Genomic DNA, 22,708 nt, shown 5'->3' on the forward strand with positions numbered 1-22,708 from the left:
CCCTTATCACCACATCTTCTATGAGGGCACCGGGCTTATAGAAGTCGCACAGCTTGTAGAGCTGGGACACAAGCCAGGGACTTCAGAGCCTAGATCTTAACTCTGTGGCTTTAAATCCTCAGGGACCGACAGGACGAGGCCTGAGGGCTCGTTTCTTCATTTCTCGAGCTGAGGCCACTGTCACAAGAGGCAACATGTAACTGTTGGAAAGAGGGCTTTGGAGAGAGATGGTCCCCGGTTCCAGATCTGGCTGCATCGCTTACTGCCCTTTGACCTCCAGCCTGCTGTTTCCCGTCTCTAAGAACGTGGGCTCTTTTCTGGAGAGGGAAGGCAACCAGAGCAACCCCTCGGGGCCAAGGAGAGGGTCATGGCAGATGCTCTATGAGAGGCGGTTAGTCTCCTTCCCACCCCTCACCCCCCTATTCATTCATTTATTTATTTAGTTTTTAGGGCCACACGTATGGCATATGGAAGTTCCTGGGCTGGGGTCCAATCAGAGCAGCAGCTCCAGGCAACAGCCGCAGCCACAGCCATGCCAGGTCTGAGCTGAATCTTTGATCTCTGCTGCAGCTTGTGGCAACGCTGGATCCTCAACCCACCAAGCAAAGCCACGGATGGAACCCCCATCCTCCCAGAGAGCCAACATCAGGTCCTTAAAGCACTGAGCCACACGGGAACTCCCCATCTCCTGTCTGAATGCTCTCAGCACCTCTAAAATCTTCGTCGGATTGGTGTCGTGATCTTTATAAATCTGGATGTTTAAATAAATCTCCATCTCCTGGTGTACGACAAGCATCGCACGGCGGTTTGTGAGTCGATCCAGTTTATGTTCAGAAGAAACATTTGGCGGGATTTCATCTGGAGGCTGAGAGATCCATGTTCGACTCCTACCCTGCCTTTTTCTTACACTGACTCAGTGCCCAAGGGTGGTTCATCTGCCTCATGGAGCCTTGGGCTCTCACATCTGCAGTGGAGGAACCAGAACTCATCTCATTGGGTTATTTTTTTCCCTTTCTTTTCCCACCCCCGAGCTTTATTGAGGTATAATTGACATATAACATTGCATAAACTTAAGGTGTCCAACGAAATGAGTTGACACCTGTGTATATTGCAGAATGATTGCTACAATAAGCTTACTTCACACTTCCTTCACTTCATATCATTACCATCCCCCCCCACCCCTTGGGATGAGACCATTTAAAGATTTACTCTCTTAGGAGTCCCCGTCGTGGCTCAGTGGTTAACGAATCCGACTAGGAACCATGAGGTTGCAGGTTCGATCCCTGGCCTTGATCAGTGGGTTAAGGATCCGGCGTTGCAGTGAGCTGTGGTGTAGATTGCAGACACAGCTCAGATCCCCCGTTGCTGCGGCTCTGGCGTAGGCCAGAGGCTATAGCTCCAATTCGACCCCTAGCCTGGGAACCTCCATATGCCATGGGAGCGGCCCTAGAAAAGGCAAAAAGACAAAAAAAAAATTTACTCTCTTAGTGACTTTCAGTATATAGTATACCATATAGTATTGAGAGCCAGAGTCACCAGGCAGGGCATTATTTCTCGCATGACTGGTGGTGTGTACCCCTTGACCAATAGCTCCCTAATTCGTTCGCCCCCAGCTCCTAGCAACCTCCATCCAGCTCTCTGCTTCTCTGATGCGGGCTTTTTTAGCTCTCACCTCTAAGTGAGAACATTTGGTATCTGTCTTTCTCTGTCTGACATACTTCATTTAGCAGTCACCGAGTTATTTTAAGACACACATGAGATAATGAAGAGAAAGCACATTTACATAGTGCCTAGCACATACTAAGTGATAAAAGTCTGGATAATAATAATTATTCCCATTTTCATGCTAATCCGTCAAGGTGGAGGAAATTCATGTCAGAGAGGTCAGGCTATTAGCCCAAGACCACCCAGAAAAGCGCTGGTGTCAAGGGTGCGGACCTCATTCCCGCACTGCCCAAAGGCAAAAGGGAAGGCCTCGGTGAACGTTATTTAGTCACTCAACAAACATTTATGAAATGGCTACTATGCACAGGCACTGTGGTGTGAGCCAGAGGCACGCAGTCCTCCAGGACTTAGGCCTTTCCTCCAGGGCCTGATGGCTATGAATCAAGAACAAAAAGAAAATCTTGGATTTCCCCTTGGAGCTCAGCGGGTTAAGAACTGGACTAGTATCATGAGGACGCGGTTTCAATTCCTGACCTTGCTCAGTGGGTCGGGGATCCAGTGTCGCCATGAGCTGTGGTATAGGTCACAGACATGGCTCGGATCTGGCAGTGCTGTGGCTGTGGCGTAGGCTGGTGGCAATAGCTCCAATTGGACCCCTAGCCTGGGAACCTCCATATGCCGCAGGTGCGGCCCTGAAAAAAAAAAAAAAAAAAAAGACCCAGGGAGAAGCAGAGCACAGCCCTGGGCCCTCTGCACTTCCTGGCTGAGGTCCTGTGGACATCTTGCCTTTCCAGAGGGTCTCTTTTTCATGGCAGGAGGCTGCAACCTCTGGTGCCTGAATGGGGCTACCTGCCTGACCGAGCAAAGCCAGGAATGAAGCCAGGCAGCACTAGGGGTGGGCAGCCCCTCCCTGGAGCATCTCTCGTTGAATGCTGTTGCTGTGATACCCAAAGCCTCCGGAGAAGGCTTATCCATCTTCCTTTCTCATTCTACAGATCGGGACACTGAGACCCAAGGGTGGGCGGCACTGTCTAGATGCATCCAGCAGGTGAAGAAAGCTTGGGCTTGAATCAGAATCTTCCCATTGCCAGCCCAGGACCCTCTCTCCTCTGCCCAGGGCTGTATCTACCCAGAGTGCTTTGGAAACACCTGGAGAATCAGTGTGGGGTGGTGACACAGAGAACAAAATTGCTCGGTGGTTGCTCCCCCTGGCCCCTAACTTGAACTTGTGACCCTCGAGCTTCTAGTGAGCATGAAGGTGGTGGAAGCATCTCACTAAAGTCCCCTGGAGGGCAGTGTGCACGGAGATCTGATTCACGTGATTTAGGAAGGGATTTCCTTGCCTGGGATGGAACAAACTTTAATTCTGGGTTTAAATTCATTGGAAGTGTGTTTCTTTCTTTTCTTTTCTGTTTGTTTGCTAGCCACCCTGGCCAGGGCGACCTACATCACAGCTGCAACAGTACTGGATCCTTAACCCCCCACCCCGCCCCATCCCACTGGGGTGGGGATTGAACCAGTGCCTCCACAGAGACAAACTGGATCATTAACCCACTGCACCACAGCGGGAACTCCTCACTGGAAGTGTTCTTGATGGCATCTCCCATTGCTCTGGAAGGGAATGTGAGCCCGGCTAAGGAAGATAGTTTGCATCCGGGGGAGTTTGCGAGCTGTGCTGGTGGTCACGGAGGGGCTGTGTGCATGGAGCCTCATCTTCTCTTCGGAGGTAAAATTCTGGTTTATCAATGCTCCAAGCCCCCTTTGGAAGGCTTTCCTAGCTCTTCAAAAAGGTGGATGGGTGGAGGGAGTCTGATTGGGAAAAATTGGTTCTGGAGGTTAGTGCTGTGGGCAGGACGCAAGCCTAGTGGGACTGCAATTTCTTTCCGTACAAATGATGCAGGTAGAGAGGAGGCAGGACAGACGGCTGAGATACAGGGCCTCTGATTAGCCAGAAGAGTCACAGAAGCCTTCTGTGGTCTCTGCAGTGGAAGTCCCTGGTGGAGAAGGAAGGCATCCTATTGGGAGGGCAGGGGCAGGTTCTTAGCTTTTTTGAACCATAGAATCTTCTGTCTGGCTGGCAAAACTGACCCTTTCTCTGATACTTTCTTTGACACCTTAATACTTGTTAAAAAAATTTTTTTTTAAATTTCTTGGCTGTACAGCATATGGAAGTGCCTGGGCCAGGGATCGAACCCACGCCTTAGCAGCGACCTGAGCTGCTGCAGAGACAACACCAGATCCTCAACCCTATGTGCCACAGGGGACACCTGAATAATACATTTATTTCATTTCATTTCATTTCATTTCATTTCATTTCATTTATTTTATTTTATTGTCTTTTTGCCTTTTCTAGGGCCGCTCCTACAGCACATGGAGGTTCCCAGGCTAGGGGTCTAATTGGAGCTGTAGCCGCTGGCCTACGCCAGAGCCACAGCAACGCGGGATCCGAACTGTGTCTGCGACCTACACCACAGCTCACGGCAACGTCAGAGCCTTAATCCACTAAGTGAGGCCAGGGATTGAACCTGCAACCTCATGGTTCCTAGTCGGACTTGCTAACCACTGAGCCACGACGGGAACTCCCAGTAATACGTTTTAAATTGATGAAATACAATACGGATTTTAGAAGAAATTAATCATACTGCAATCAAAAAGTAAAATATTTGTGATACTGTAACATTCCCATGTTTCGTTATTAATAATTAGATATTTGGAGGTATCTGCAGGTCACAGGTACTACAGTGCTGTGTAATTAGTTGTCTGCAGTCTTAATGGAAGGAAATGCTACATCTTAGAGGTTCATGAAAATACAGATGCACACACGCCTACAAGATGTGGATGTATAATAAGAAATCAGTCTGAGCCAAAGTCTCAAGAAAGGTGAGTGGTTTGAATAAATTGATTGCAGTAAGGTTAAATGGAAAGGTATTAAATAATACCCTTGTTTGCTTTGCCAGATCTTTTTTTCTTGATCTTTAGAAAACATTTTAAACATGGTAAAATGTGTTAAATATATATTTTGCAATAACGATAGCCTTTTTTTTTTCAGTATAGGAGGGAATGTCTAGTTATTTTTTCCTTTGTTAAGCCACAGTTAAGGTCTAAGTATCCCGTTTGGTTCTCATGGCCTGGACATATTATTACCCAGGTCAGGACCCCCCCCCCCCCCAGCCCCCAATAAGGAAAGGCGCTCTCGAGGGCTAGATGCTCCTCCCCCAGTCCCTGCTCCCGCGAGAGTCCACGCGAAGTGGGTCCGGGAGAACCCTTTGGAGCCGGAAGCTCTGCTCCTTACCGTGGGGACCACAGCGTTTACTTGAGCCTCGTTTTCCACAACCTGTACAGAGGGGATTATAAACCCCATGGGGATGTGATGCGGAAGAACAGAATAGAGGTTAAACGAGTATGAGTTCCCTCAAGGTTCTGTAGTTGGGCACAGCCCGCTGTCTGCCATAGTCTCCGTACCTGCTCCTGCAAGACTCCCCCTCCCGCAACCTAAGGTATAGTTGACAGCAATTACATGTGTTTAGGGGGCTCAACGTGATGGTTGTTGTACATGTACCTTGTGAAGTGATTACCCCCTTCACATGAATGAACGCATCTATCACCCGACACAGTCACTTTTATTTTCTGTGTGGTGAGAACACTTAGGATCTGTGCTCCTAGCAAATTTCAAGATGACGGTCGAGTATTATTAACTACAGTGGCCAAGTGGCACGTTCTATCCCCAGAACGTACTCATCTAATAACGGAAAGTTTGTGGCTCTTGGTCAGCCTCTCCCCAGTTTCCCCAGCACCCAGCCCTTGCTAATCGTGGTTCTACTCGCTAGTTCTATGAGTTAAACTTTTTTTTTTTTTTTGGCGGCGCCCAGGGCATATGGAAGTTCCCACACCAGGGATTGAACCTGCGCCATAGGAGCGACCCAACCTGCTGCAGTGACAAAGCAGGATCCCCAAGCTGCTGCTCCACAAGAGAACGAGTTCAACTTTCAATATTTTATACATGAGATCATGCAGTATTTGTCTTTCTCTATCTGGTTAATTTCATCTAGCATCATGTCCTCCAGGTTCATTCATGCGGCTCCAAATGGCAAGTGTTCCTTCTTTTTTATGGTTGAATAATATTCCATCATACATGCGCACACGCACATGCACACGCACACATCCATATCTTTACCCATTCACACAGAGAGACATTTAGGTTGTTTTCATATCTTGGCTACTGTGAATAATGAGGCAATGAACGTGGCGTGCAGATATCTCTTTGAGATACTGATTTCATTTGGATAAATACCTGGTAGAGGGACTGCTGGATCACATAGTAGTTCCATTTTTCGTTTTTTTGAGGCACCCCATAATGTTTTCCATAATAGCTGTACCAATTTACATTCCCACCAGCAATGCACAAGGGTTCCTTTTTCTCCACACCCTTGATAATACTTCTCTGTTGTCATTTTGATAATAGCCTTCCTAACAGGTGTGAGGTGGTATCTTGTTGTGGTTTTGATTTGCATTTCCCTGATGATTAGTGATGTTAAGCATCTTTTCGTGTACTTGTCTTTGGAAAAGTGTCCTTTGAGGTCCTTTGCCCATTTTAAAAATGGATTATTTGGGTTTTTTTTGTTTTTTGTTTTTGCTATTGGGTTTTAAGAGCTCCTTGTGTATTTTGGATGTTTATCATTTATTGGACATATGGTTTGCAAATATTTTCTCCCATTCTGCAGGTTGCCTTTTAATTTTGTTGACGGCTTCCTTTGCTGTGCAGAAGCCTTTTAATCCGATGTAGTTCCATTTGTTTATTTTTGGTTTTGTTGCCTGTGCTTTTGGTGTCATATCCAAAAAAATCACTGCCAAGACCAATGTCAAGGAGTTTTTCCCTATGTTTTCTGTATGGAGTTTTATGGTTCCAGGTCTTATATTTGTCTTTAATCCATTTTTTCTTTTTTTTTTCCTCTCTCTCTCTCTCTTTTTTTTTTTTTTGTTGTTGTTGTTGTTGCTATTTCTTGGGCCGCTCCCGCGGCATATGGAGGTTCCCAGGCTAGGGGTCGAATCGGAGCTGTAGCCACTGGCCTACGCCAGAGCCACAGCAACGCGGGATCCGAGCCGCGTCTGCAACCTACACCACAGCTCACGGCAACGCCAGATCCTTAACCCACTGAGCAAGGGCAGGGACCGAACCCGCAACCTCACGGTTCCTAGTCGGATTCGTTAACCACTGTGCCACGACGGGAACTCCCCATTTTGTCTTTTTTTGAGTTTTTAAAAGTAAAATATAGTTGATTTACAATGTTGTGCCAATTTATGCTGTACTGCGAAGTGACCCAGTCATACATATATATATACATTCCTTTTCCTATATTATCTTCCATCATGGTCTATCCCAAGAGACTCCCGTGCTGTGCAGCAGGACCTCACTGCTTATCCATTCTAAATGGAATAGTTTGCATCTACTATCCCCAAACTCCCAGCCCATCCCACTCTGTCTTTAATGCATTTTGAGTTGATTTATGTGAGTGCTGTAAGAGAAGAGTTCAGTCTTGTTCTTTTGCGTTGGATATCCAATTTTCCAAACACCGTTTGTTGAAGAAACTATCCTTTTCCCATTGTGTATTCTTGGCATCTTTGTCACAGATTAGCTGACTCTATATGTGTGTGTTTATTTCTGGGCTCTCTATTCTATTCCATTGGTCTAGGTGTCTGTTTTTATGCCAGTACTCTGCTGTCTTCGTTACTATAGCTTTGAACTATAGTTTGCAATCAGACCCTGCCTCCAGCTTTGTTCTCCTTTCTTAGGATTTCTTTGGCTATTTGTGTCTTTCATGAATTGGGGATTGCTTTTTCTATTTCTGTGAAATATGCTTTGGAATTTTGATAGGGATGATTTCAATACTCTTGGTTCCTCAGGCTCTGGAGGTGGGTTGTATTTATTGGTGCCACATGATTCAATTGAATAATTCCTTACTGAGAATCTATAAGGACTTGATGCTCCAGATTGAGAGCTCTCAAAGTAGGGGTGGGGGAGCCCAAAGACCATAGAGAATATTTTATTTATGTCTCCTGGAAACTTTTTTTAAAAAGTGAAATATAGCTGATTGACAGTGTTCCTTTCGTTTCTGGTATACAGAAAAAGAAAAGGGATTCAGTTATACATATATTCCTTTTCGTATTCTTTTCCATTATAGGATATTATAGGATACTGAATATAATTCCATGAGCTAAACAGTAGGACCTTGATGTTTATCCATTCTGCGTACAACATTTTGATCTACTAGTTCCAAGCTCCTAACCTAGCACCTCCTCCAGTACCACCCTCATCTCCCTAGATACTTTTTTTTTTGTTTGATTGAAGTAATGGTTGAGTTTCAAGGTTGTGATGGTTTCTGTTGTACAACAGAGTGATTCAGCTGTACATGTACACCCAGCCATTCTCTTTCAGATTCTTTTCCCACATAGATTGTCCCAGAATATTGGGTAGACTTCTCTGGGCTATGTAGCAGGTCCCATCTCCTAGACACTTTAAAAATCTAAGCATACAGCAGCTTTGATGTTCTTAGCATCTACTGTGGATGACACATGCCAGGTGCCTCTCTGGGCCTGTTTTCCCATTGACAGAATAGGAATTCTACCAGCGTCTACTTCCTAGGGCTGCTAGGAGGGGGTCAGTGAACAGTCGTATAACGTGTTTAGAGCCGAACCTAGGAGTTCCTCCTGTCACTTAACTCTCAGCTCCAGTATCTGGATCCCTCCAAGGCTTTGCCTGGCCACTGTAACTTCACTAGCCTGCATCCATCATGACCACCCTTTTTAGATCTTTATCGTTCTCTGTACTTATTCTCTTTGTATTTATTTGGCTCTCATCTCTTTCTCTTCCCTCCGCATCAGACTAGAAGCTCCAGTATAGCAGGGACTTTGCTCATCATTGTTTTTCTACCTTCAGTTGGTATTTTGAACACTACAGATTCTCAAATATTTACTAATGGACTGAGTATTGCCCTTCTAAGGGGCTGTTCAACTTGGGCTCGTGCACATGTTGTCAGGGAGCTCCTTCCTCCCTGAGGCCATCTGTTCTGCTGTCTGTACCTTTGGCAGTTAGAAAGTTCCTTCTTCAACTAGACCAGTTCTGCCCTTTTGGTATCCACAGTCTAAGTCTCTTCCCAGCACCTTTGGAGGTGAGCTTCAGTTGGTGACCTGATTTTTGGTTTGTCAAAATATTCTCTTTTTCCTTCCTTTTCTTCCTTCATATAGATGTTCAGGCAAAACAAAACAAAACAAAACAAAACATAGAGGTTGTCCCCCATTATCTTGCAAAGATATCCACGGATGGCTAACTGCCCACTGTCAAGTGCAAATACTTGTCCTAACCAGGGGCATGTTGCAGAACAGAAGGCCACACTATTCAACCTAAAAACGAAAAGGAAACTTGGATTAAAAGATCCATATTCTAGAGGCTTATTGTGCTATTAATAGATTTCCTGTGGGGGTGAAAATGTCCAGTGGTCAAAGTCTGAACACACTGCGCTTCACTGAGTTAAACTTTCCTGTGGATCCTGGTTTCTTTCCCACAGATCTTGTCAGAACCTCTGAGATGCAGTGGGGCCTGTGAGCCTCTATGAGGGAGTCACAGTTTATGCATTTGCCAAACTCATTCACCCTGGGAATATTTTCATCCAATATCCATGAACCCCTCAGGAACTGCAGATGGCCAGGCTTTCTGATTTGAGAAGTCCTTTCCCAGATGTTTCTGAAGCTTTTCGAGCTGAGATTTCGTGATTCTGGAGAGGAACCTGCTAGGGATAGGAGACCCTTCTCCTACGAAATCCACAAGGCTAGGCCTGCCTTGTCCACGTCCGAGGAAGGGCCAGGCACGTGGATGGAGCGCCGAGCTGTTGCCGCTTTGCCATCGCCGCGGGCGGCCGTCTTTCCTCCTTGTCCTTTCTCATCGTTCCCCGCCCCGACCCAGGTTCGAGGTTTATGACCCCTTTCAAATAACATCTCGGGATTCTTGGGGAGATAAGAATCACCAGGTAATTGTTTGAGAGCTGTAAATGACTTAAATTGGTTAGGATTCTAATTACCACGAAATAGCTTTATTGCCTCTTGGTGATAACAGGGCCGTAAACTTCCTTCCCTGGGGAGCACAGGTCCCCACCCTCAGGGGTCACCCAGCGGTCAGGGCCCTAGCAGCTGGGGAAGAAGAGAGAGGCTTTCTTCTCCCCAACCCCCCATACTCCCACAATGCCTAGAAGCAGGCTGGGCGGGTGGTGCCCACTGCATTGGGACCTCGTGGGCCATTCCCCTCCCTCTGTCATCCCATCAACTTCCTGGGCAGCTTGGCAAGCCCCTGCCACTCTCTGTCACCTGTCTGCTCTTCTAGCCCATGTGGAATCCTGGAACTGAGTCCCATTTATTTATTTTATTGTCCAGAAGTTTGCTGTGAGGGGCATGGGGAGGGGAGGGAGGGGAGGGAGAAACATATACATAACGTGTCATAATGCTGGATTTATTCATTCATCCATCCATCCATTCTCAAATATTTATTGAGCATTTACCATTTGCCAGTGTACTAGAAGGGAAAATAGACTCAATGAATAAAAGAAGGCATGTATTGCTACACACATATACACACACCATTTATATAGTCATAGAATCAAGAATAGTGTGTGTATGTGTGTGTGTATATATGCATATATATACGTGTATATGATTAAAGCTTTGGGATCAGGCAGATCTGAGTTGTGATTAGATCTTTGCTGGGTGACACTAAGTCGTATCCACCTCTGACATTTATTTATTGTCTTTTTAGGGTCTCACTGCAGCATATGGAAGTTCCCAAGGTAGGGGTCGAGTCAGAGCTGTCACTACCAGCCTACACCACAGCCACAGCAACGCCAGATCCCAGCTGTGTCTGCAACCTATACCCCAGCTCATGGCAATGCCACATCCTTAACCCACTGAGTGAGGCCAGGGATCGAACCCGCATTCTCGTGGATACTAGTCGGGTTCCTTACCACTGAGCCGAGATGGGAACTCCCCACCTCTGATGCTTATGATGCCTGTGTCATTGGCTTGGGGTGAGAAAGCTGTGGGCCCATGGTAGGGTCCTCAATACGTGGGGCGACTATTGTCATAACGAAGGTACACAGTGCTGTGGGAGTGAAAAGGAGGAATTGTTATAAAAGATAAGTTATAACTTAACTTTGATATCTATCTATAAAGACATGCCTGTAACAACCACCCATAGATTCTGAGCAATTAGGGGATGCTGTTACGTCAAAGGAGAGATCAAGGGCAACCAGGACAGCGTGTGAGTTGGGCCTTGAAGCATGAGTAGAATTCCTAGAGCTGGGGAGAGAGGAGATCGATCATTCCTGGCCAGGGAAAATGCAGGACAAAGGGCGTGAGATAGGAATGTCCCTGGTCTGCTCTTGGAGCCTCACGTGATTTAGCGTGGTTGGAAGGTGGGGCTTATGGAGGGCTGCAGAAGAGGAAGCTCTGGAGCGGTTCGGGAGGAGGCGACTCTGGGGAACTCGCTCCAAAGTTCTTTGCATTGACTTTAACCTTCTGTTTCTCTGATGTCCACCTTGGTGCTGATGTCACCCCCTGGGGAACTTGCCCAGAGCCCGTCTTCCCTCTCCCTCCAGACAAGTTCTTCAAATATGAGCTGTCTTGGAATCCCTCGTCTGGGTCCCCGACATCCTTGGTTCTTTCACGCAACCCTCAGCAGACCTGGTTCCGAGAACCTGTGCCCCTGTACATTCTAGATCATTTTTTTTCTCTGTCTGCACCCCCCTCATTTTTTTTTTTTTAGACTCAGATTCATCCATTTTCTTTTAGTTCCACAGCTTCACATTAAAAAAAGCATGAATCTGAAAATCTTTTAAAACGCATACCAGTAAACAAAATTCATTTTTATTAGAACACTGATGAACATGTATTGCAATTAAGAAAATCCTCAGGAGTTCCCGTCATGGCGCAGTGGTTAATGAATCCGACTAGGAACCGTGAGGTTGCGGGTTCGGTCCCTGCCCTTGCTCAGTGGGTTAAGGATCCGGCGTTGCCGTGAGCTGTGGTGTAGGTTGCAGACGCGGCTCGGATCCCGCGTTGCTGTGGCTCTGGCGTAGGCCGGTGGCTACAGCTCCGATTCAACCCCTGACCTGGGAACCTCCATATGCCGCGGTAGCGGCCCAAGAAATAGCAACAACAACAACAAGACAAAAAAAAAAAAAAAGAAAATCCTCAGACATATCCAGTATTTTCATGTATTTTTTTCTTAGGAAGTTGTAAAATAAACAGTTTCCCAAATTGCATCAAAACGTGCAACAACTTTTTGAAGCAGATCTCTTCAAACCACTGGAGTCAACATGGAAGGTACAGTCTGTCTGCTAAAAGCAAGGAAAGCTTCTGGAATGGACTGATGTTTATGACCAAAGCTCAGAGCTTGTCTTTTCCCCCATAAACTCATTTGATGCCCATTGATTTTTTTCCCCCTTTTTTGGCCACCCCACATATGGAGACCCAGCATATGGAGTTCCCAGGCCAGGGGGCAGATCTGAGCTGAGATTGTGACTTACACCACAGCTGTGGCAACGCCAGATCCCTTAACGCAATGTGCTGGGCTGGGGATCGAACCTGCGTCCCTGTGCTCCAGAGACGCCACGGATCCTGTCGCACCACAGTGGGAGCTCCTGCCCTCCCCTTTTTAAATGAATGGCTTCTGGGTTAAGATTTCTTGATTATGCAAGATTTCTAGCATATAAGAAACTAGAGAGCATCGCTTATGGTAGGAACTCCCACAGGCCCATCAACACGTCTCAACAACTATGAACATTTTGCAGTCATGTTTTCTCTTTCTCTCTTCTGCTCTTTTGTTTGTGTGTGAGTTTTTTTTTTTTTTTTTTCTGGGGTAGTTGAAAGCAAATCCCAAACATTACATCTTCTGTAAGAGTTTAGTACACGTCACTCGCAACAAGGGACATTACAAAACCTGGCCATGTTATTTTGACAATTAATACAATTAATGGAAGCTTTCAGAATCCTCTACTACTCAGTCTGTATTCAGAGTTCCTTGATTGTTTCTGAATTTTATTTATTTATTTATTTTTAAATCAGGGTCCAGAAAGCATTCAGATATTTCGCTTACTTGTTCATTCTCCGAAGTTTCTGTTACTCTATAACCATTCCTGCCTCTTCTTTTCCAAACTATAGATTTGCTGGAGAAACCCAGTCATTCATTCTGTTGACTATCCTGTATCCTGAATATGGCTGATTGCTTTTTCCTGGTATTTGATTTGTTTTTCCACACACACACACACGCATACCCAAGATGCTCCCAATGGGCAGAGCTCTGCTGCAAGAAGTGGGAAAGTCCTTTTGCATGAAGGGGTGAGTTCCTTCTGCTCCTCCACTGCATTTAACTCCAGATCAAGGAAGCAAACAATTAGCTGGAGTGACTCAGCCCCAAGGGGGACCACTGTGCGAGCCATGACCCCGGGGAAAGTTTGGTAAGAGCATCTGTTTGGAACCTTTCTTTGCAGATCCTGAGGCTTGCAGCAAACACCTTCATGAACCCCATCTTCACCTTTGGCTGGCGGAAGAGGCTCGGAGGTTATTTGAGCTGGTTTCCAGCTGGGACTCTGGGGACCAGAGAGGAAGTGAGTCAATGTCTCCTGGGAACTCAGGCAACGAGTCCGGCTCAGACCCTGCCTCTCTGAGGAACACAGACAATCAGAACTGGAAGAGGGCCCAGTGATAGGGAGGGAGTAGGATGGTTACACGGGTAGTTGTAGAAGTCCCAGTCGGGGCCCACAGATAGAGAGGAAACCTAGGGGACTTGGGGAGACCACGCTAAGTTAATAATTGCTCAAGAAAGCCATCCGAGCAAAGCAGGCTTGCTTGACGGGTGGAGGCTCCAGATGTGCCTCAGGTCACTGGGTGGGGGATGGGGTGAGGCCTGCATTCAGCTTCAGACCCAGGGCAGGAGGTTAAGGACCACCCTTCTGCTGGTTGGAATAAGCAGCAGGGCGGTCCTAGTCTGACCTTACAGGGTCAAACACTCTCTTACCAGATACCAAGGAGGAGCTACTACTTGAAGAAAGAGGAAGAGGCGGTCTTTTCCCACCCCCACTCCCCTTGGGTTAGAAAAGTGTAGCCCATTGAATCCTTGGCGCAGAGCCTCCTCGCCCGCCCCTTTGCCCCTCTCACAAGCGTCCTATCTTAACAAGTCTGCTTCTTGCCTATCACTCTGTCTCTCACAAAATTCCTTCTGCACGGGTCAGCAAGAACCTGAACCTCAGTAAGTCCAGACAGCGGGTGAGTGATTCTAATTTAAAAACTGTGGGTTTGAGTCCCAATCTGGCTTTAGGCTGGGTTCAAGTCCCAGCACATGGGTTCAAGTGCCAATATGGGTTTAGGCTGGGTTTGAGTCCTGGCACGTGGGTTCAAGTCCCAATCTCGTTCTTGGCTACGTTCAAGCCATTAGCGCTGTCAGTTTCACCAGGAGCCCTCTTGATCAATGTTACTTTATACAGGATGAGGAAGCTGCGTTGTGGAGATGGGCCACTACAGCATATGGTGGGGATGGCACCAGAGGCTCAGGCTTCCTAAATTGTCTGTTGGAAGTTTGTTTTGAATATAGAGCACCTAGAGACGCACTGTGGAAGAGGTTAAGTCTGACCAGTGCCTTGGGAGGGGAGAAGGGAGGGGCTAGAAGACAAGCCACTCATTGTCTCCCTCTTTGGGGGCTTTCAGTTTTTAATTGATGCTCACCTTTCGTGTACCAGAAAAGGAGCGTTTATTTGGTTGTGCTTGGCCCCCAGGCTGGTTTTTGGAGAAATCAGGCAAAAGGGATAGGGCCATAGTTCTGGATTCAAAAGACCTGAGTTCAAGACTCATCTCTCAGTCTCTTGGGTTCCCTCGCATCTAGGTATAGCTTTGTGAGAAAGTTTTGGCTACAGAGTCTTAAATGGAAGCCTCCTTGTGGGAGAGGGGTTCTGTGAGTGTTTTGTTTTTCCTAATAGAAGAGACAGATGTCACTGACATTGCTTTCTTTGCATCTTCCCAACTTGAATGCAGATGTGATGGCTGGAGCTGAAGCAGCCAGTATGTGGCTATGAGGGAAAGGTCAAATGACTCATAGACATGCTGGCCACACCTCTGGATTTCTTATTATGTGAGAAATCCAAATTCGTATTTGTGTAAGCTACTGTTGATTTGATCTTTTATTTCTTGTAGGTGAATACATTCTTATGTGGTATAAATAGAGAACATTTGGGGTTATCTGTAGTAAATACCTATTATTTGTCAAGCCAGAATCCATTTCCCTTTCTTTTGGTAGCAGCATCCCGTTTTCCCCAGGGGATCCTTTTCCCTCTATTCTTAATCCGTGCGGCTGGGGTGGAACTGACTTTACCTCTGGCTGTACCATTGGTCAATCAGAAGATTGCGCCCAAGCCTCAGGGATGGACAGGTTGAGAAATGGCTTCTGCCTTGGGCATGGTCAATGGGACTCAGTCCCTAGTGGCACTCAGTCCCTAATAACCCTAGAAAAGACAGAATCTCTTTCCCTTGGTGTGAAGTTGGGAAGATGTGGACTTGAGAGCCTGGCTGATGCCTAAGAAAGCAGAGTGTAGAGATGGAACCTTCTGGAGACATAGCTGAATTTTAGATCCAGCCCCACTTGGACTCTGATAGCAGCATGTGAAAGTGTAAAGCACCAGAGAAGTGAGAAAAAAACATCCCTTGTCCTGTTCTTTGTTAATATTTTATTTATAAAATTATATACTTAGGGCAAAACACTCAAACATGGCCAGGCAGCAGGAAAACAAACGTTCCTTTCTCCATCACATGAGACCATCAGCTTGGTCTCTGGAAGTGATTCTGTCAGTTCTTTTTTTTTTTTTTTTGGTATCTGTCTAGGAACTTCCTAGGCATACATAGGTGTGTGTGTGTGTGTGTGTGTGTGTGTGCGTGCACACACACATTTAGCAAATATCGAGTGCCAGCTATGTGCCAGGCCCCATTTTGTTCTCTGTTTTGGGAAGATAGCAGCGTACAAACCAGATAAGATCCTTGACTTCACAGAATTTTCATTCCACTGTTGGGAGATAGACAATAAATAAATGCATAATATGTCGATGTTGATAAGTGCTACAAAAATTTTAAAAATCGGGTAAAGGGCAGGGAAGGACAGGATGTGGGTGTTTTGGGCAGGTTGGTCTGAGGTTGTCTCTGTGGGTGCTGTGTAAGTGGAGAACTGGTAGGAGTGAAGTAGTGAGCCAGGCAAAGGGCTAGAAAAGGATGTTTCCGGCAGTGACGGGAAGTGCCAAAGCCCTGGGGTGGGAATGTGCTGGGCACCGTGGAGCAGCAGCTGGTAGGAGGCTGGCGAGGCCGGAGCAGGGAGCGCTGGGGCACGTGAGGGAGCCACGGGACCTTCCCTGGTGGCCACAGGAAGGACCTTCGCTTAATCCCATGTAAGATGGAGAAGAAAGTGAGGGTTTGAGTCACGATCCGACTCACATTCTCCCAGCATCTCTCTGGCTGTGGAGTGAAGATTAGAGCCCAGGTGGTGCAAGGTGAACGCGGGGAGGGGATCGAGGCTGGAGTCCGGGAGGCAGAGTTGGATGCTGAGTTTGTTGCTTGGCTGAAAAAGACAGTCATCAGGAGTTCCCGTCATGGCGCAGTGGTTAACGAATCCCACTAGGAACCATGAGGTTGCGGGTTCGATCCCTGCCCTTGCTCAGTGGGTTAAGGATCTGGTGTTGCCATGAACTGTGGTGTAGGTTGCAGACACGGCTCGGATCCCACGTTGCTGTGGCTCTGGCGTAGGCCGGTGGTTACAGCTCTGATTAGACCCCTAGCCTGGGAACCTCCATATGCCGCGGGAGTGGCCCAAGAAATAGCAAAAAGACAAAAAAAAAAAAGAGACAGTCATCAGACAAATATCATATGATATTACTTATATGTGGAATCTAAAAAATGATGCAGGAGTTCCCGTTGTGGCACAGTGGAATGAATCCGATTAGGAACCTTGAGGTTGCCTGTTCGATCCCTGGCCTCGCTCAGTGGGTTAAGGATCTGGAACTGCAGAGTAGGTTGCCGATGCGGCTCAGGATCTGGCATTGCTGCGGCTGTGGTGTAGACCAGCAGCTGTAGCTCCAATTGGACCCCAGCCTGGGAACCTCCAAGTACTGTGGGTGTGGCCCTAAAAAGACAAAAATAAATAAATAACGATGCAAAGGAACTTATTTACAAAACAGTGATAGACTCTCAAACATAGAAAACAAATTTACAGTGACAGGGAAACGGGAGGGGGGGTAGATTGAGAATTTGGGATTAACATAGACACACTATACAAGTAGGTAACCAACAAGGTCCTAACTGCATAGCGCAGAGAACTAGAGCCAAACTCATGTAGTAATCTACCTATAATGGAACAGAATCTGAAAAGGAGTACATATATATGTATCTGAATCACTTTGCTGTACACCTGAAACGAACACAGTTTTGTAAATCAACTATACTTTAATAAAATATGTATATGTATGGATGATAGATGGATAGATAGAGAGACAGTTATCAAAAGTGCTCTAAGGATTTGTCTCCGATCAACTAGAAGAAAGGGGCTGCCATGTGCTGGGACAAGGAAGGCTGAGGAAAAAGCAGGTTTGGGCTAGGGAGTGAACAGATTTGGTTTTATTTATTATTTTTGAGGGTTGCACCTGCAGCATATAGAAGTTCCCAGGCTAGGGGTCGAATCAGAACTACAGCTGCCAGCCTGCACCACAGCCACAGCAACTCAGGATCTGAGCCGCATCTGCAACTCACAGTAATGCCGGATCCTTAACCCACTGATGGAGGCCAGGGATCAAACCAGAGTCCTCATGGATCCTAGTCAGGTTCATTACCGCTGAGCCACAATAGGAACTCCAAAATATTACTGTATTTCTGACCTCTTTCTCAGTGTAGATTTTTTTCCCTTAAACAATCTTTAGATGTAAACTTTTTGAATTCTAGAAGAGTTTAGGCCCTAAATAATAATTTCCTAACTTCCCAGTGATTTTAAAGTACAAAACCCTTGGCTGGATCATCTAATATAATCTCACAGCTAACTTCTGAGGCAGGACCTGTGGTCCCCGAGAGAATAAGCAACTTCTAGGTCAGGAAAAACTGAAAGACTTTGAAACGGGCATGAAAAGATTGTTGTTCGATCTGGCACATTCTTCTAGAAATTCTGTGCCTTTCATTGTCTTTGAGCTATTTTTCCACTCTTTAAATTGTAGAAAACTGGTAGTCATGCAAATGATTCTTGTCCATAGAAATGCAAGTGATTTTTCCTCTCATGGAGACACCATTGATTACTTCTCTGTGGCCTTGGACCCTTTTTTGTCTCTGTTTGTAATTCTTTTCAGCATTCCTGCTCCCTGCTGCTCTTAGAATTCTCCTTTGAACTGTTACGACGTCTTACTGATTCCCCATTAATTAGCGAGTTACATAAAGCTCTGGCACTTGTTCATTTTATCTTTCTATGATTGTACCTTTAAAAAGGTGACTCTTTGGGAGCCATTGTGGCTCAGTTATAATGAATCTGACTAGTATCCATGAGGATGCAGGTTCGATCCCTGGCCTCGATCAGTGGGTGAAGGATCCGGTGTTGCTGTAGCATGGGCTGGCATAGGCTGGTGCCTGCAACTCTGTTTGGACCCCCAGCCTGGGAACTTCCATGAGCCGAGGGTGAGGCCCTAAAAAACGGCGACCCTTTAACTCCTCTCAAGCCTTTAGTCCACACAGCTAGAGTAGAAACCTACCAAGGTATTACTCAGATATGACTGATGAGGATTCTTTTTTTTTTTTTTGTCTTTTTAGGGTCACACCCATGGCATATGGAAGTTCCCAGGCTTGGGGTCGAGTCTGCTGGCCTATGCCACAGCCACAACAACGCCACATAGGAGCCGAGTCTGTGACCTACACCACAGCTCACGGCAACACCAGATCCTTAACCCAGTGAGTGAAGCCAGAGATCGAACCCGAGTCCTCAAGATTACTAGTCAGATTTGTTTCCATTGAGCCATGGCAGGAACTCCCGACGGGGATTCTTTATTATTATTATTATTAGCTGCAGAGCTCCTTGACAAGCTGATGAAAGCGATGAATGGTTTTGTCTGGGAAAAATAAACACAGTCACACATGCCGTTTTGCATACTCTCTTCAGAGTTCCTTGGAAACAGGAGGGAAGGGAACAGGGCACAACCCTTAAAGGAATAAAAGTGTTTGAGGATATGATGAGACCTGGTTAGAACTAACTAGGTCCTAGATGGTGGTTGATTTGACTTCCATGGGGCCTTGAGTTTCATTACACACCCATTGTAACACATTAGCATCTAAATTGACACCCACAGGTGCTACGACAGTTCCCAGGCTGAACCATAAAAGGCCAAAAAGGTGGTCGGCGGTGGCACAATTCCTGGATACCCTCACCCCTTCCCGGAAATAGTCCGAATAATCCTCCTACTCATTAGCCTTTGAAATTGCCCATCCTAAAAAACTCACCACCCCATATTTCGGGGGGCCTCTTGCCTTGTGAAAGGGCCCACCCAATGTGAAGAGTGTTTTTCTCGGGGCTGCTCTCTTGCCTTTTGAAACAGACGTCGTTCTGTCTATGGACTATGTATCTCCCAGGCCACCTCTGAGACGCCCCACTCTCCATCTCTCTCAGTAAGTCTACTTCTTACCTATCCCTTTGCCTCTTGCTGAATTCCTTCCATGCTGAGACATAAAGAACATGAACTTGGAGTGCCCGTCGTGGCGCAGCAGAAAAGAATCCGACTAGGAACCATGAGGTTGTGGGTTCGAATCCCAGCCTTGTTCCGTGGGTTAAGGATCCAGTGTCGCTGTGAGCTGTAGTGTAGGTCGCAGATGCGGCTCAGATCTGGTGTTGCTGTGGCTGTGGCGTAGGCTGGTGGCTGAAGCTCTGATTAGACCCCTAGCCTGGGAACCTCCATGTGCCTTGGGTGTGGCCCTAAAAAGACAAAAACAAAAACAAAAAACAAAACAAAACCCTGAACTTCATTAAGTCCTGGGAGTAGGTATGTGATGTTAATTAAAATCCCCTCCCCCCCAAAAAAAAGAGGGTTTGAGTCCCAATTTGGGTCTTGGCTGGCTTAAGAGTCTCTGTCCATGGGTTGGAGTCCCAATCTGAGGTGTATGTTTTTGCCTTGACCTCCTGAACACTGGTGTATGACCTCCTGGGACAGAGTCTGGGATCAGGGTAGTTGCTCAAGATCAGAAGTTGAAAGAGATAGAAGGGAGAGTTGGGAAAATGACTTTTTTCTTAACACTTGTGCCTACCATCTGCCAAACGTATTAACTCAAGACAGATACTCTAAGAGACAAGAAACTCGCTCTCCAGGGAAAAGACGCAAAGAGGGGACATGTCTCTTGCTCAAGCTTTCACAACTGATGATGAAATCTGAGCCGGGCCCTGTGGGGCTCCTGGACACACAGGCTTTTCTGTGTCCCCACTTCTTGTTTTGGGGCAATGGGCTTCAGCCATGACCTTCCCTGAGTTCCAAAGGCAGGTTCAAACAGTTGCTAATCAGGGAAGGGAAGAGATGCAGAGGCCAGGGAGGAACAGTAAAGGGACAATAGCGAGGGAGTGCCCGTCGTGGCGCAGTGGAAACGAATCCAACTAGGAACTATGAGGTTGCAGGTTTGGTCTGTGACCTCACTCAGTGGGTTAAGGATCTGGTGTTGCTGTGAGCTATGGTGTAGGTCGGCTCTGATCTGAGGTCGCTGTGGCTGTGGTGTCGGCTGGCAGCTATAGCGCCGATTGGACCCCTAGCCCGGGAACCTCCGTATGCTGCAAGTGTGGCCCTAATAAGACAAAAAAAAAAAAAAAAAGAGTTCTAAAATGATTCCTTTGCCCCATAGCTGTCAAGTAAAAGGAACAGAATAGTTCTTGGGGGAAAAAGAAATCCCTGGAAAGGAAGAGGTGGCACCCTCTTATTCCCCCGAAATCAACTTTCACATCTGTACTGAGGCTGAGACATTCTGGTCACCTGAACCTCCTGTACTTGGCCAAATCCTGTTTCTAGAGGATTTTGGCAGATGGAGGGTATGTGACTGGGAAAAGGGCATGGGAAGTAGCATGATTAATTTTATGTGTCAACTTGACTGGGCCACAGGGTGACTAGGTACTCCGTGTATTATTCCGGGTGTGTCTGTGAGGGGGTTTCTGGATGAGTCGAGCATTTGATCTGGTAGGCCTTCTCCTACGGGGGTAGGCCTCACCCGATCCTGCAGAGAACAGAAAGAAGTCACCCTCTTTCTCTGAGCTGGGATTTAGTGAAATGGAGCAAGACCCTGGGGGGTGCTTGGTGGGTGGGGGGCTAAAAATACTTTCTGTGTCTCCCATTTCTTGTTTGAAGGAAACAGACTTTATTCAACCTCCTGGACCTTCCCCGAGGTGCAAAAGGCTGATTCAAACAGTAGCTAATCAGGGAAGGGAGCGAATGCAGGAAAGAGGGGGGAGCCATCAAGAAATCACAGTGCAGCCTTGGGGCAGGGTCCTGGTTCTTCCTCAAGGAATATGCAGAACAATATCTTCTCTGGGGTGGGGTGGGGGGTGGAAGGGTGGTAACTTCAGGCTGAGCCCAAGATTCCTGGAGCTCCTCCCAGTTACCTCACCACCAACCAATCAGAAGAAAGTCTGCATGCACCCCAAGGTCAAAAAGACTCTGTCCCCTCCCCCAGTGATTCTCCCTTTAAAAAAACTCTCATGGTCAAGCAGAATGGAGTTGGAGTTTTGGACCCAAGTCTGCCTTCTCCCCAGATTGCTGGCCTCCTGAATAAAGCCAGCTTTCCTTTTCAGCCAACATTGTCTCTTGCGTATTGGTTTTCGAAGGATGAGCAGCTCAACCTGATTTTGGTAACAATAGGTTCTCTCCTGCCTTGGGTCTTACCCTGGAGCTTATCCCCTCTGCTCCCCTGGGTCTCCATCTCCAGTTTGCCAAGTGCTGGTCATGGGATTTCTCAGCTTCCTTAACTGAAAGCTAATTCCTTATAAAAAAACCAATCTCCCTCTCCTCTCTGTCCCTCTCTCTTTTCTAGGCTTTTCAGGACAGTCAGGCTGGACTTGTAACTGGGCCCCTCCAGAAACCAGTTACTCCAGACAGTACTTATGACTCGAACAGAGCCAGAACCCAGATTGACACTTGAACCCATGTGCTAGGACTTGAACCCAGCCTAAAGCCAGATTGGGACTCAAACCCACAGTTTTTAAATTAGAATCACTCACCCGCTGTCTGGACTTACTGAGGTTCAGGTTCTTGCTGACCCGTGCAGAAGGAATTTAGTGAGAGACAGAGTGATAGGCAAGAAGCAGACTGGTTAAGATAGGACGCTTGTGAGAGGGGCAAAGGGGCGGGAGAGGAGGCTCTGCGCCAAGGATTCAATGGGCCACACTTTTCTAACCCAAGGGGAGTGGGGGTGGGAAAAGACCGCCTCTTCCTCTTTCTTCAAGTAGTAGCTCCTCCTTTGTATCTGGTAAGAGAGTGTTTGACCCTGTAAGGTCAGACTAGGACCGCCCTGCTGCTTATTCCAACCAGCAGAAGGGTGGTCCTTAACCTCCTGCCCTGGGTCTGAAGCTGAATGCAGGCCTCACCCCATCCCCCACCCAGTGACCTGAGGCACATCTGGAGCCTCCACCCGTCAAGCAAGCCTGCTTTGCTCGGATGGCTTTCTTGAGCAATTATTAACTTAGCGTGGTCTCCCCAAGTTCCCTAGGTTTCCTCTCTATCTGTGGGCCCCGACTGGGACTTCTACAACTACCCGTGTAACCATCCTACTCCCTCCCTATCACTCCCCCAAGTCCTGGGGGGATAAACTCTGAAAAGATCTTACTTCATTCAAACCAGAAAAGACAACATCCCACCCCAATCCAGCAGAAAAATCAGTCAGGAAATTCTGTTGACATTTTTATTTTGTTTTTAGGGGTTTTTTTTTTGTTTTGCTTTTTTGGTTTTTTTTTTGCTTTTTAGGGCCTCACCTGCGG

This window comes from Phacochoerus africanus, chromosome 7 (assembly GCF_016906955.1).
Source record: "Phacochoerus africanus isolate WHEZ1 chromosome 7, ROS_Pafr_v1, whole genome shotgun sequence".
In the NCBI taxonomy this organism is placed as follows: Eukaryota; Metazoa; Chordata; class Mammalia; order Artiodactyla; family Suidae; genus Phacochoerus; species Phacochoerus africanus.